This window comes from Elephantulus edwardii, unplaced genomic scaffold, assembly GCF_000299155.1.
Source record: "Elephantulus edwardii isolate Elephantulus edwardi_28Jun2011 unplaced genomic scaffold, EleEdw1.0 scaffold00322, whole genome shotgun sequence".
In the NCBI taxonomy this organism is placed as follows: domain Eukaryota; kingdom Metazoa; phylum Chordata; class Mammalia; order Macroscelidea; family Macroscelididae; genus Elephantulus; species Elephantulus edwardii.
In genome coordinates this window covers 107,604-123,025 of record NW_006400072.1, presented here as the reverse complement: position 1 = coordinate 123,025, position 15,422 = coordinate 107,604, and the positions used below count along the sequence as shown (strand labels likewise).

Genomic DNA, 15,422 nt, shown 5'->3' with positions numbered 1-15,422 from the left:
GGTGTGTGTCTTCTTTATTGGAAGTTGAAATTAATTTACTCTAAAAAATTGCATGGATGTACAAATCCTTCCCAGGGCTTCTGACCTCACTCGCAATAAAGGGGCAATCATGACAATAGTCTTTGAGACCCAGCATGCTTTCACCTCCTCCACATTCCCAGGCCAGAGCTCCTCAGGTGTAAAAATATCAAACACAAACAAACTTCCTTTTACACAGTAAAGACCTATTCTTTCTGTTTTCACTAAAATGTTGCTTAGTCATGGATTCATTATTGGCTCAGACAGATTTCCTTGACATTTGCAAATGGCTAAAAGTTCAATTATTGACTATACATTGGAGATTGAAGTATACAAATATTGTTGACTTGTTGTTATGTGCCATCGAGTCACTTGCACTCATAGCGACCCTATGTACAACAGCCCTAAATCCTGCTCTGACCTGTGCCAATCTCACTGTCTCAGACACAACCACCCGATTACCCCAGTCACTGAATCAATCCACTTCATAGAGCGCTGTCCCTCCACTCTCTGAAGCATGATGTCCATCTCCAAGAACTGGTCTCTCCTTGCAACATGTCTAAAATATGTCATACAAAAGCTTCAGGATCCTAGCTTACAAAGAGCAGCCTGGTTTAACCCTCTCCAGGATGAATCTGTTTGTTTTGTTAGCGGTCCATGATACATTCAATACTCTTCTCTAGCCCCACAGCTCAAAGGCATCCATTTTCCTTCTATCCTCCCTAATCATTGTCCAATTCTCTGACGCATAGCAACTGATTGCAAAGAATATGGCCTGTATGAGGTGCACCTTAGTCTCCAGAGTGGCGCCATTGCTCTCAGGTACTTTGGAGAGGGCCTTAATAGCAGACTTTCCCATCGCAATACATCTTTTAATATCCTGGCTGCTTGTGCCAAAGTTGTTAACTGTGGAGCCAAGCAAACTAAAGCTGTGAACAATCTCAATTTCTTCACCATCCATCCTGATGCTTCCAACTGGTCCAGTGGTGAGAATCTTTGTCTTCTTGATATTGAGCCTCAATCCATGTTGTATGCCACAGTCCTTGACCCTCTGCAGCAAGCCTTTAAGGTCCTCCTCAGTTTCAGCAAGGAGGGTTGTGTCATCTGCTTAACACAGATTGTTGTTGCATCTTCAAGAATCTGATGCCACGCTTCTCCTCATAGACCCTAGCCTCCCGAATAATCTGTTCTGCATATAGATTAAAGAGATATGGAGATAGGACACATTTCTGTTGTACACGCTTCCCAATTTTGAACCATGCTGTGTTTCCTTGCTCTGTTCAGTTGACTGCCTCCTGGTCGAAGTATAGATTTCGCATTAGCACAATCAAGTGTTTTGGGATTCTCCCTCCCTCCTCCCTCCTTGGATCCTCATACACGTTTTACTAGTTATTTTCCATTTCTACAATAATGGTCTTATACAGTTTTTTATCTTATGGGCCCGAGTAGGGTGCGCGGTGGCCTAATGGTAAGGAGTCAAATCGAAAGTGTGCTGTTTAAATCCAATAGTCGCTCAAACAGTGAGGATGAGTAACCTCCTCCTGTGGGATTTACTGTCTCCTGCTGGAGAGTCAGCTATGGGCCGCTTGCAACACCATGGGACGTAACAACCACCCACGGAAGAACCTCAGGACCAAGCGCTGAAATATCTATGACACCAGTTACTAGTTATAAGACTTTCTACAAAGTGTTCCACAGCTGGTTATCTGGGCACATTAGTGATGGAAAAATTTCTGTATTCTCAGAGATGTTTATAAAAGTAGTTCTCTTCTGAATTTATTTTGTAATCACCCCATTAATAAATTAATTTCACTCTGTGAAATAGGCAAATACATATTTGAAATAATGTAACGATACATATCTGTTGATCACTTTAAATCACTTGATAATGTTGAAGGTGTTACCACCTTGAGTTAAGAGCAGTTCACTCAACTATACCAGATTTGCCACCACTTCATACCTCTGCTTAAACTTCAAATGTTTCATAACAAGACTACTGATGCCTGTATTTGGTCTTTTACCCCAAAATACTGCTGTGGCAAATTCACAGTTTGCAATGTGTGCCCTCTCCTTTATTGGGAGTTCAAATCAACTTACTGTCACATAAACAATGTTATTCAAATCCCTCCCAAGGCTTTCTCTCTCACTCCCAATAAAGGAAAAATCATCATAACAGTCTTCACAGCCCTGCATAACTTTGACTCCTTCACATTCTGAGAAACTAAAACTCTCTCTCTTGCTGACTCCATTCTGTCATACAGCAAATCCTATCAACTGCTATTTTCTGAAAAGAATCATGGCAAAAAATCCATCAGTAATGGCAATAAAAGAATTTGCAGTGGCATTATCAGTAATTAGAATGTAGTTTCAAGCAGAGAAAACTTATACCCAAGGTCAATACCACTGGCTTCAAATGAGAAGTATATCTTCACAAACTTCACATTACTCAGGGATTCTGTATTTGGGAATATCCAAATATTTCCAATGCTATCATTTCAGACAACTGTTAACAACTTCAGACAACTATAAAATCCATCTTATTATTAGCAGCACAGTTCCTGAGGGATGAGGCTGCTAGGAGATCTCAAAGTTCAGAGCCAACTTTTGAGGGAATATTTCTTCAGGGTTCCTCCTTGTCCTCTGATGTAAAAATATCAAATAGAAACAAATGTCATTTTACATGCTAAAGACCTATTCTCCTTGTTTTCATTAAAATATTATTTTGTCAGGGACTCATTACCAGCTCAGACAGATTTCCTTGACATGTGCAAGCGTCTAAAAGTTCAATTACTGGCTAAAGGTTGGAGGTTGAAATATGTAAAAGATCCCTGAGAAGACACACTTGGGGTAAACTGTTTCTGAAAGGTGACAGTTAGGAAAACTCTGGGAGCACTCCTAGTCTTTACTCAGATTCCAGTGAGTGGGAATCAGTTTGATGGTCAGAGCCAACAGACTGAAATACGCTTAAAATATCACTAGCAGAGCAAGCACGTTTCAATTAGACTATGACAGTCAACAAGATATTGACTCACCTTGGGGACTTTTTGATCTTTCTCCTGAATGACTTCTAATTTAGCTACTTGTTTGTTTTCAGTAACTTCTAATTTTGGAATGCCAATTTCCGGCCTAAAAATGCACATTTTTAAATAATTACTTGCACATATGGATTTAGAAATACCCTAAAATTACATAAGAAACATCAGAAAATATATTCACATAAGATCTCTGCTTCTATGTCTTCTGAAAAGCAGAGTTTTTGGCAATTACTTGTGCTCTTCTGGATGGATTGTTTTGCAATGATAAGGTGTGAAGATGTAGGATTTCAACAGAGATGAAAGGGGAAAATTTTGCCCCTGCCACTCACATATGTCATAATTATCATAACCGAGGAAATTCTTTCCCCACTACCTACTTGTGACACACATACAGAAATTGTTTTCTAAATAACATTAAATTTTACATTTCTAAGCCGGGAGTCCAGAGTGTAGATGGAACTGCTGCATTTACATTCTTTTGTTTGGATTTGGTCATCTAAAAGAAAACAGTGATAATATAAATCTTCTCATCATCTATAGGTTTAAATATAATATTGTTGACAAGCAGTAATATTTATTCAATTATACATGGTCACAGCTCCTTTCATTCAACTGAAGCAGAATTTCATAGTCTAATATGCCATAAGCTCAAAAACCCAACCCTACCAGACCCTTAAAAAAATTAACTGCCTATGTTCTAGTCCAAAATTTAACATGTAATCTTGCTTTTGATTTATATCGGATCTGATGAATTGTCTCATTAATCAGATAATCAATAGGCAAGTCTGGGAGAGAGAGGCACCAGTCCATTGACTCTAATTTGAAGGTTTTGCATCAGTCTGTTTCTTTAGTTAACCTGATGCGATAGATGGCAGGCAATTACCTTAATGATTTTGATAAGTTCTATCCCTAGAGGGTACTCTAGTGGTAAGTGGTTAGGAGGTGCATTGCCAAATAAAGGTATGATGTTCAAATCCAGTAGATGCTCCATTGGGTCAAAAATGGGCAATCTCCTCCAGCGTAATTTACTACTTCAGAAATCCTATTCAAGGGTCAGCTATGGGATGCCTCCAATTCCATGGGACATATAAACAAACCATAGAGGAACCAGAAGATCAGGCTCTGAAATCTCTATGACAGCTATTACTAGTTTTAACATGGTTTTAAATTCTTAAATTCTTAATCCTCTCAGCTTTCATATATATATACAGTGGAAATGAAATCATTTCAATGTTCTCAGAGACAGCTGGCAAAAAGTCATGTTCTGGATTTTTTTATAATCACTTTATCAGTAAATACCATAATGCTATCATTCCTCTATATGTATAGATACATATTTGGAAAAATGTCACAAAATCTATTTATCACTTTTGCTCATACCATACAACCCTATTGATCATGGAATTATTCCAGGATGTTGAAAGTGTTAATCACTGTGAGTAAACTCCAGTGCACTTATTACATCAGATTCTAGTTCATCTCCCATACCTCTGGAAAAACTGAAAAGCCTAATCACAAGGCTAGTGATGGCTGTATTTGAGATGTTATCACTGGGAAAGTGATGTGACAAATTCTACAACATTTTTTCCCCTTGGAAGCTGAAATTAACTTATTCTTACAAATGCAAGGATGTTCAAATCCTTCCCAGGGCTTCTGACTCACTCCCAATAAAGGGGCAATCATGATAAAAAAATCTTCATGACCCAGTGTACCTTTGCCTCCTCCACATTCCCAGATCTGAGTCTCCTGAAACTCTCCCAAACTTTATACCATTCTGTCATACAGCAAATCCTGCACCTGACATTACTCAGAAAACAACTGGGTCGATAACTAAATCATGGTAATTAGAGTGAATTATCAGTAATCTGAATGTACTTCAAAGCTTAGAAAATTTACATTCTAAGGACAGCAGCTCAGGCAGGAAAGTAGTAAATTTTTCACAAATTTCTCCTATCCCTGTAATTCTGTATTTGAGAATCTCCCTACCAGAAAATATGCACTGCTATCAGGTCAGACAACTGTTGTCAACTTCAGACAACTCTAGAATGCAACTTTAAGTTGGCAGCATAATGTCCTAGGCATGAGGCCACTATGTGAACATCTCAAAGTTCTGGGCCATCTTCTTTTGAGGGAATATTCATTAAGGGTCCTCCCTGTCCTCAGATGTAAAAATATCACATAGAAACATCTCATTTTACGTGATAAAGATCTGTTATTTCTGTTTTATTAAAGTATTTCTTTGTGTCAGATTTAGGACTCTTTGTGAGCACAGGCAGATTTCCTTGAGATGTGCAAATGGCTAAAAGCTCAACTACATGCTGAAATATTGCAGGTACAAATACATGCTTTAAAAGACACACTCCTGGTAAACTGTTTCTAAAATGTGACAGCTGGAGAATGCCTGGAAGCACTTCTAGTCTATACTCCCAGAGTCTAGTGAGTGGCAAAGTGCTTGATGGCCATGTCCAAAAACGTGAAATATACTTAAATACCAATCACAGAGCAAGCACGTTTCAATTAGACTATGACAGTCAACAAGATATTGGCTCACCTTGTACAATTTGTATGCTTTCTCCCACCTGGCTTTTAAATAATCCAATGGTTCGTTTTCAGTAGCTTGTAATTTTGGCATCCTAAATTCTGGTCTAAAATGCATATTTTGAAATAATTACTTATACATACGAATTTAGAAATACTCTAAAATTTTATAGGAGATGCCAGTAAATCTATTGACATAAGGTCTCTACTTCTATATATTCATAAAAGCAGAGAGTTTGGCGATTTTGTTTTTCTAGATGGATTGTGTGATAAAGAAAAGGTGTTGGAGTGATAGATTTCAGCGGTTTAAAAGTACGCTTGTGCTAATTATCATTACTGAGGGAATCCTCATCCGCCAGTGCCTACTTATGGTACAAATACAGTGTCTGTTTTCGAGGCAAAACTAAATTTTACTTTTTCAAGCCTTGTTCCTGATTCTTAGACTGATGTCCTGCCTCCGGAGAATTTCGGTCACTGTTCTCCCCCTAAAACAAAGCATAAAAAAGTGATAATCCAAAACATATCTACTCATTGCCTCTAGGTGTAAATAAAATTTTATTGGCAAGCAGTAAGACCCATGAAATTATACATGTTGATGGCTACTTTCATTCACTGGAATGACATTTCATTCACTGAATTTCTTAGTTCCATATATCTTAAGATCTAAAAAAAAATGCCTATTTGGACCTTAAAAAAAAAAAAGTGCTCTCTTCGGCAGCACATATACTAAAATTGGAACGATACAGAGAAGATTAGCATGGCCCCTGTGCAAGGATGACACGCAAATTAGTGAAGCGTTCCATATTTTTGGAGGAAGATGAAGCAGAAGAAGGTCAATCTGAGATCTCAGGAAGGACATCTGTAAAAGGAACATCTAAGAAGTATGTTCCACCACGCTTGGTTCCTGTGCATTATGATGAAACAGAAGCTGAGCTAGAGAAGAAGCGACTGGAATGAGCCAAAAAACGGGCCCTGAGCAGTTCTGTCATCCGGGAACTCAAGGAGCAGTACTCGGATGCTCCAGAGGAAATCCGTGATGCTCGGCATCCTCATGTAACTCGCCAGTCAAGAGGATCAACACAGGATTAACTATGAGGAGAGCGTGATGGTTCGTCTAAGTGTCAGTAAGCGAGAAAAAGGACGACGAAAACATGCAAACATAATGAGCTCACAACTTCATTCCCTTACGCACTTCAGTGACATCAGTGCTTTGACAGGAGTAACTCCTCATCTTGATGAGGACCAAAATCCTACTAAGAAGTGAAAAAAGATGCCCAAGAAAGGTCGGAAGAAAAAAGGTTTTCGGAGGCGGCGATGATAACGAGTGTACATTTTTCTGGTTTTTTTGGTCATCCTGGGATACTTCCAGTTTCACTGTATGTAGGATTTTATTCTTGGAATTCATTAATTTTTGGACATGTGGAAAGCTTCTTGTTAATAAAATAGATTTTACTTACAAAAAAAAAAAGATTCACTGTCTGTGTTCTAGCCAAAACCTCAACATTTATTTTTACTTTTCACTTCTGTTGTAGGTAATGAATTGCTTTATTAAAAAGATAATGAATCAGCACATTTAGGAAAAAGAGGAACTCCACTGGTATTAAACTTTTTCAGTTTCTACTTAAGCATCTCTCAAACTATTCTAATTTGAAATTTTTGCAACAGTCTGAGACCTAGACTTAGCCTGTTCTTATTAGTTGACATAATGCGATAGGTGGCAGGCCATTTCCTAGATTTGGAGAAGTTCTATCTATCATTAAATGTTGCTCTGGTGACCTAGCAGTAAGCAGCTCCACTGCCAAAATGAAGGCATGCTGTTCAAATCCAGCGGCCTCACTGTGGGGCAAAGATAGGCAGTGTCTTCCAATGTATTCACTGCTTGAGAAAATCCTTTCAAGGGTCAGCTATGGGCATAACAACAAACCACAGAGGAAGCAGAAAACCAGGCTCTGAAATCCTTACATGACTCACTAGCTTTAAGATTCTGCAAATTCTTAAAAATCAATATCTCTGGTTCCACACATGTGCAGTGAAGATGAAATGATATCAGACAACTGGCAAGGTAGTTCAACTCCACTTCACTAAGAAATTACCATAATGTCATCACTTTTCCTTATTTATAGATAAATTCTTAAAAAAAAAGTCAGGCATATATCTATCACTTGCTCACACCATATTTTCCTTTTGATCATCAGAATCATGTTAAGATGTTGAAGGTATTACTATCGTGTGTAAAAAGCCATGCATTTATTACACCAGGTTCAAGACAGTTTTCCATGCCTCCATATAAACTTGAAAAGTTTCATAGCAAGACTAGTGGTGGCTCTATTTGAGCTGTTACCTCAGGGAAACTGTGTGGTGTGCCATACACTGGGCAAGGTTTGCTCTCTTCTTTATTGGAAGTTCAAATTAACTTATTCTCTCATATGCAGGGTTATTAAAATCCTTCCCAGTACTTTCATGCTCGTTCCCAAAAAAACCAGAAAATCAAGTTCATAGTTTTCAAGGCCCAGCACAACTTTGCCTCCTCCACATTCCTTGGCCTGAGCATTTTAAATTCTCCTGACTTACTCTATTCTGTCATAGGGCAAATCTGCCGCCTGACATTATTCTGAAAACAGCCATGACAATCAGTCAATAAATAAATAATGATAATAGATTGCAGTGAAATTAATCATAATTTGAAAATTTCAAAATTCTTGAAAGCTGAGAAAATCTGCATCCAAAGGACAGCATCTTAAGTTGCAAAGGAGAAGTCAATTTTTTGCCAGTCTCAGGGATTCTGTATTTGAGAACTTACCTACTAAAAAAATGCATTGGTGAAAGGTCTGACAGTGGTTAATATAGTCCGATAACTCTACAATCCACCATTTAGTTAGCAGAACCATTCCCTAAAGTCATCTTCTTTGAATGAATATTTATTAAGACTTCCTTTCTCCTTGATGAAGTAAGTTAAGTGGGGAAATAACAGCCTTTTTAACAAATGGTGCTGTCAAAATTGGAAAACTATCTGCAGAAAACTCAAGCAAGATCTGCACCTCACATCATACACAAAAACCAACTCAAAGTGTATCATGGACGTAGGACTAAACCAAGAACTATAAACTTCATTTAAAAAGCTTAGAATAACTCTAGAAGCCCTAATCCACAACATAAACAACCTTTCAAGCATCCTGGAAAGTCTATAACCAGCAGAGGAAAAAAAATAGATAAACAGAACCTTATAAGAATCAAATCTCTATGTATATCCAAAAACTTCTCCAGCATGGAAAAAGGGAAGCCACAGACTGGGAAAATATATTTGGTAATGGCATATCAGACAAGGCACTTATATTTAGAATTTATAAAATACTCATGCACCACAACAAGATAAAGGTAAATAAGCCAATTAAAAATGGGCACAAAATATGAACAGACACTTCATCAAGATGTTCATTGAAATAAAAAATAATAATAAAAATTAAAAAAGAAGACATTCAGATGGTAAAGAAAACATGAATAAATGTTCAAAATTCCTAGCTCTAAGAGATATGTAAATCAAAACAGCTATGAGATATCCTCTCATCCCAGTAACAATAGCAAAATCTAACAGAACAGCAAACATCAAATGCAGGAGAGGTTGTGGAGAAACCGGAACCCTTATTCACTGTTGGTGGGAGTGTAAAATGGTGCAAACACTATGGAAAGCTGTGTGGCACTTTCTCAAAAAGTTCCATTAAAAAAAAAAGTTCCAAGTAGAAATACCATTTGACCAAGCAATTCCACTATTGGGAACATACACTAAAGAAACCATAACAACTACCCAAGCAGATATAAGCAAACCATTGTTTAATGCAGCTTTGCTCACAGAGCGAAGAGGTGCAAACAATCAAAGTGCCCATCAACAAACGAATGGATAGACAAGCTCTGGTATATTCATACAATGGAATACTATGCTGCATAGAAAAATAGGAAACTGATGAAATATTATACAAAATGGGTGACCTTGGAGGACATTATGCTGAGTGACATATCTCAGTCACAAAGGGACAAAGATTACATATGGCCCCATTGTAAAATGGGACTGACATCACGGCTGATGGAAGACTGAAAGAGAAGCGGGAAATAATGTATAATTGAAACACATGAGGGAGAAAACTGTTTAAAAGGGATATATGATTGGGTATTATTGTCATGACAAGAGTCCTGAATGAAAACTGCACAGTGGAATGGACATGGGAGGAGAGATTGTATAACAATGAAAGAATTTTTCTTTTACTTTTCAAAGAGAAGAGCAAATTGAGTGGGAGGAGGTGGGTATGGAGAAAAATGCAACAATGATTTAATGGAAACCCTAAGTCTCTGTAAACTTTCATTAAAATAAACTTTAAAAAAACTAAAAAAAAGTTCCTTTTCTCCTTGTCCTCAGGGGAGCTCAAATGGCCCAGTGGCAAGAATCTGTGCTACAATCCCAAAGGTATGCAGTTTGAGGCCTCCAGCTTCTCTGCAGGAGTAGTAGGATGGGCAATCTCCTGTACAAATAACTGGCTCGGAAAACCCACCGGAGGGTCATTTATGGGTCGGTTCTGACTTGATGGTACACAACAACAACACCTTGTCTTCAGACTTAAAAATAACAGATAGAAACAGACCTCATTTTACATAATGGAGACCTATTGTTCCTTTGATCCCCTTAACATAGTCACAGGTTCAGGACTCCTTACATGCTCAGAGAGATTTCCTTGAGAGATTCAAATGGCTGGAAGGTTGAAGGTTCAAACATATAAACAAATGCCTTAGAAGACACACTCCTGGTAAACTGTTTCTGAACGGTGACACCTGGGAAAGCTCTGGGAGCATGTTTGGTCTTTGCTCAGAGAGTCCAGTGAGTGGGAATAAACTTAATGGCCATGATTAATAGCGTGAAATATACTTAAATCCCACTATCAGAGGAAGTAAAGTTCCATTAGAGTGTGACTGTCATCAAATAATGACTCACCCAGCGGATTTTTTGACGTTTTTTCTTAATGATTTTACCCTTTCTTTGTGGTTCTTTCGTAGAAATTTTTAATTCTGCATTGCTAATTTCAGTCCTAAAATGGAAATTTAAAAATAATTACTTACACATTTGGATTTAGAAATACACTAAAATTTTATAAGGTACTTCAGAAAAGTTGTTGATAGTAAAAAGTATATAAGCAAACCTGAGAGCCAACGTGGTTCTCAATGGAGAAGAGATTAAAGGCATTCCCTTTGAGAACAGGAACTAGGCAAAGATGTTCACTATAAGCTCTCCTATTCAATATTGTATTGGAAGTCTTAGAGAGAGCAATAAGACAAGAGAAGGAAATAAGAGGTCCCCAAATTGGCAAAGAGGAGGTAAAATTTTCTCTATATGCAAATAATATGATAGTATACTTAGAAAACCCTAAAGACTCAGCAAGAAAACTGCTGGACTTAGTTACCAATTCAGCAGAGTAGTATGATACAAGATCAACATACAAAAATCAATTGAATTTCTCTGCAGTGACAGAGAATACAGAACTGAAGCTAAGGAAACAATACCCATTCCAATAGCTAGTCACAAGATTATATATTTGGGAGGAAATCTAACTAGAAACACAAAGGATCTATTCAAAGAAAATTACAAAATGTTAATACAATAAACAAAAAGAGACCTGGAGAAATGCAAGAATATAACTTGCTTTTGGATAGGAAGATTCAATATTGTGAAAATGACAATCCTATCATAGGCAATTTACACATTCAATGTAATCCCAGTACAAATACCAATTACATTCTTCAACGAGATGGAAAAGGCAACCTCCAAATTCATTTGGATTAGAAAGGGACCCCGAGAAGGCAAATCACTTCATAAAAAAGAGAAACAAGGTAGGAAGCATCTCCCTCCCTGATTTCAAATCTTACTACACTGCTGTGGTGATCAAGACAGTTTGGTACTCTTACAATGACAGACACATAGATCATATGGAATAGAACTGAGAATCAAGAAATCAGCCCATCTACCTATGGTCAACTGATTTTTGAAAAGGAGGTTACATCAGGTAAGTGAGGAAACAACAGCCATTTTAACAAATGGTGTGGGCAAAATAGGAAAACAAACTATCTACAGAAAACTCAAGCAAGACCCACACCTCACACCATACGAAAAACCCAACTCAAAGTAGATCAAGGACCTTCGACTAAAACCAAGGACTATAAACCTTATTAGAGAAAAGCTTGGAGAAAGTCCAGAAGACATAATCGACAACATGAACAGTCTTCCAAGCATCCTGAAGAACCTTCAACCAGGAGAAGATAAAATAGATGAATGGGACATTCTAAGAATCAAATCTCTATGCACATCCAAAAACTTCTCTCTCCACAGAGTGAAAAGGAAAGCCACAGACTGGGAAAAAATATTTGGCAATGGCATGTCTGATAAGGGACTTATATCTAGAATTTATAGAATATTCGAGCACCACAACAAGATAAACAGCCCAATTAAAAGTGGGCACAGAATATGAACAGACACTTCACCAAAGAAAACATTCAGATGGCGAACAAAATGTGAAGAAATGTTCAAAATCCCTAGCTTTAAGAGAGATGCAAATCAAAACAACTATGAGATATTCTCTCACCTCAGTAACAACAGCAAAATTTAACACAACAGCAAATAACAAATACTGGCGAGGTTGTGGAGGAACCAGAACCCTTATTTACTGTTGGTGGGAGTGTAAAATGGTCCAATCACTGTGGAGGGCAGTATGGCACTTTCTCAAAAAGTTGGAAATAGAAATGCCGTTTGGGCCAGCAATTCCACTACTAGGAATATACCATAAAGAAACCAGAATTGTCACCCAACAGATATATGCAGACCCATGTTTATTGCTGCTTTGTTCACAATAGCTAAGATTTGTAAATAACCCAAGTGCCCATCAACAAACGAATGGCTAGAGAAGTTGTGATATATTCACACAAAAGAATACTATGCAGCATTGAAAAACAAGGAACTCTATACAAAATGGTTGACTCTAAAGGACATTATGCTGAATGAAATATCTCTGTCACAAGAGGACAAATACTATAGTGCAACAATGATTGAATGAAAACCCAAAATCTCTGTAAATATTCATTAAAATGAATAAAATTTAATAATAAAAAAATAAAAAGACCAATTATAACCTAAAAAAAGAGGACAAATACTGCATAATGCCACTGTTATAAAATAGAACTGGCATTGAGGTTGTGGGGACACTAAGAAAAGAGCTAATAAATAATGTACACTGCATTGAAATGGATGAGGAAAGGAACTGTTTAAAAGGAATATATGACTAGGTATCACTTACATGACAAGAGTCTAAAACAAAAATGGCATAGTAAAGTGGACATGGGGGGAGGGGAATTGTATAAAAATGAGAGAATTTCTTTTTGTTTTTTTTTTTTTACTTCAAAGAGTAAAGCTATCTGGGTGGGTAGGGGTGGGCAGTGAGGAAAATTTGCAACAATGAATGAATGGAAATACAAATTCTCTATTAACTTTCATTAAAATCTCAACTAAAGAAAAGAAAATTTCTTAAGGCAAGCTGTCCACTTTCACATATTCTGAAAGTGAGTGAGTTTTGCGATTGCTTGTGCTTCTTCATTAGATGGATTTTGTGTCATAAACAAAAAGTGTGAAGGTGATGAATTTAAACCTACTTTAAAGGAGGAAATGTTGACCCACCTTCACATACATGTACTAATTATCATAACTGATGAAATTCTCATCCTCCACTGCCTACTTGTACACTTACAGAATTTGTTTTCTATGCAACATTAAAATTTACATTTGTAAGCCTTGATCCTGATGCTGAGTTCGACGTCCCTCATCCAGTGAGAGTATTCGGGCTTTGTCCCACTAAAACCAAGCACAAAAGAGAACTGCTTAAAAGGAATATATGATTAAGCATTTTTGTGTGACAACAGTCCAGACTAAGACATCCATTGTAAAGTGGAGGTAAGGCAGGAAATTGTGCAACAATGAAGGACCATTTAAAAAATAAAAGAGAAAGAAGAAATTGAAAAAGTGATATATCAATCTACTTAGATTTACTTTTCTTTATATAAATAATGTTTAACATTTTTCTGTGTGGAGATCTTGCTTGTCATCTGCTAGACATTTTCCCTTGCTGTTGTTTAGCTCACTTATTCATTCTTAGAGGGAAAAAAGAGAACACTTATTATTTAAAACAAATCTTTTCATTTCATATACGTGTAAATGCAATTTTATTGGCCCACAGTACTGCTCATTCCATTATGCATGTTCATGAATACTTTCATTCACAGGAGGCGGAATTTCTTAGATGTATATACCCAAGATCTAATAGACAAATTAACTGCTTGTCCCTTCCAAAAAGATCACTCTCTGTGTTTTCACCAAATACTCAACATTTAATCTAACTTTTTACTTATATTGTATCTGATGAATTGTCTCATGAATCAGCAGTTTGGGAGGGGGCTTTTTTTTTCAAAGCTTGCTCCATCTACCCTACTTTTAAATTTTGGCATCAGTCACAGACCAGGGTTATGATTCATATTATTATAGTTAACATATTGCGATAGGTGACAAGCAATCTATTAAATTAATTTTGTTGTTGTGTATCATTGAGTCAGATCTGACTGGAATAGGAGGAGATTGCCCCTCTTTCTCCAGAGGTGTATGTGGTGGATTCGAACTGCATGCCTTCTGTATTGCAGCACAGCTTCTTGCCACTAAGCCACCAGAGTGCCCTTAGTAAATGATTTTGAAAAGTTGTCATTAAAGGGTGCTCTAGTAGCATGGAGGTAACGAGCTGCACTGCCAACACAAAGATATGTTCAAATCCAGCAGCTGTTTGGTGGGTGAAAGATGGGCAATCTTCTATGCAATTTATTGCCTCAAAAATCTCGCTGAAGGGTCAGCTGTGGACTGTGTCCTACTCATTGGGACTTAACAATAACAATAACCCACAGAGGAAACAGAAGACCAGCTAAGACACTTGTTACTAGCTGTAAGATTGTTTTTCACCTTCTTGAGCATCTGTATCTCAAGTTCCACCCAAGTACAGAGAGATGAAATGGTATCAGTACTCTTACAGACACTTAGCAAGGAAGTTGTGTTACAGATTTTTTTTAATCACTTCATTACTAAAACACCATAATGCCATCATTTTTCCAGATAGATACATACTTGGGGAAAAGTCATTATATATCTATCACTTGATCTCTTTTTCTCATACAGTGTTGCCCTGTTGATCAGTCTGATCAGGTTAAGATGTTGATGGCGTTACTACTGTGAGTAAAAAGCAGTGCATTTATTACATCAGATTCAAGCCCAGTTCCCATACTCTGGAAAAACTTGAAAGGTTTAATAACAAGATGATTCATGGCTCTATTTGAGTCATTGTCCTGGGAGAACTGAGACGGTACACTGTGCAATGTATGCTCTCTTCTTTATTGGAAATGCAAATGAATTTATTCTCACATATGCAGTGATTTTCAAATCCTTCCCAGGGCTTCCTACCTCATTACCAGTAAATGGAAAATCATGATAATTTTCTTCAAGGCCCAGTGTAACTTTACCTATTTCACATTCCCACAGTGATTTCTCTTGACAACATCTCCAAGCATGTGAGACAATGAAAAGAAGAACAGGTCTAAAAATTGGGGTGCTATTTTTAGTGTATATATTTTAATATTTTGGTCAAGAGTATATACTATATGCTCTTAGGGACTTATGCAAATAATCTTTTCTCTTGTAATGTGCATTTGTAAGTTTAATGAATAGTTTCCAATCTAAACTAGCAATTATTTTAAAATATAAATCAATTT

General features: G+C 37.1%; 2 pseudogenes; one reads left to right on the top strand and one right to left on the bottom strand.

The window, feature by feature from the left end:
* Positions 1 to 4,451: 4,451 nt before the first annotated feature.
* On the top strand, positions 4,452 to 6,909 carry LOC102873761 (annotated as a pseudogene).
* A 6,486-nt stretch (positions 6,910 to 13,395) lies between these two features.
* LOC102873359 overlaps positions 13,396 to 15,422 on the bottom strand; it is a 12,802-nt pseudogene continuing 10,775 nt past the window's right edge.